The 1,081-nt window shown below is 36.9% G+C and overlaps 1 long non-coding RNA gene across 1 annotated transcript; it reads left to right on the top strand.

The window, feature by feature from the left end:
• Window positions 1-301: 301 nt before the first annotated feature.
• On the top strand, window positions 302-803 carry LOC145436795 (uncharacterized). The gene is made up of 3 exons (XR_013914408.1): window positions 302-429; window positions 508-621; window positions 688-803. It is a non-coding gene; the product is annotated as an uncharacterized LOC145436795 (long non-coding RNA).
• Window positions 804-1,081: the final 278 nt, after the last annotated feature.

The raw sequence follows: 1,081 nt of genomic DNA, 5'->3' as shown, positions 1-1,081 counted from the left end.
GGATTTAAGTCAAGTGTAGTCATTTTTGCAAAGTGACTCGAGTCAGGCCAAGTCATGTGAAAGAGTTGACTCGAATCCTCCCAGCAATGACATATTCCTGTTATGAATACCACGAAAAATATACAGATGGTGGGTGACGGGTATAATCTCAAGTAGGGTTTATCAAGCTGTTCAACATTTCACTGTTGGTAAGATAATGTTTTGAAATTTGAATCGTAGTTCTTCAATATAATAGAAATAGTATATAGCCATTAAAAATATCAATCGACGTTAGATGTGTTAGCATCAACACATATCAGGCATCTGACATCGTCACCAGACAGGTTTCACCGCTCTTTTGGCTTTACAAGAGTAAAATGTTTTATCGATTGCTATTTCTCCAAGTGATAGCGCAACTTACTAGTGCGACACCACGGGATGCCAGTCTAGGTAAGTAAATACATGCTGTAATTGTAAACCTATTTATTCATTCATATAATATCTCTACCATACTGTATCCTATTACAGTTGACACATACCACGCCAAGCCCAACATGATACAAGGTACTGATCTGGGTGTGGAAAATCAAGCTGAGTTATTCAGCGAGTCCATCCAGAGTATGGGGGAAGGACATTCAAACGGTATATAACATGTTCTATACTTATTCCAAATTCCACAGCATTCGAACTCCATGTACATGTTGTCAGGGTTGATTATAAATACAATGCCATCTCCGCGAGGGAATATTGCTGCACGGTCTTTCGCAAATGAAGGTATCGTATTTATAAACATTAATAAGAATTCGTAGGATTCCATTACAATAGGCTAAATTATATTCTCTTTTTGTATCTTCTTTCACGTAGTAACAACGATTCTCTGTATATATTGATGTAACCACTATAGCCAATATACGATATCCTATTGTTAGTGACTGAAGGTGCTTGAATAAAGCCACAGTGATCCTAAATATTATATATATAACGGATAGGCTTGATAACACAGGCCAACAAAAATCATGATATGCTAGATCGGATTAGGGGTATGTTTAGTAAGTCTGTCTTCACTGAAATCACAAGAATATGCGAAGGGTAAATACACCAT

The sequence above is a fragment of the Botryllus schlosseri genome, chromosome 4 (assembly GCF_051294905.1).
Source record: "Botryllus schlosseri isolate E-star chromosome 4, Bs_hap1, whole genome shotgun sequence".
NCBI classification, from domain to species: domain Eukaryota; kingdom Metazoa; phylum Chordata; class Ascidiacea; order Stolidobranchia; family Styelidae; genus Botryllus; species Botryllus schlosseri.
Note: the sequence above shows the minus strand (reverse complement) of the source record. Positions and strands in the feature narration are given on the sequence as shown.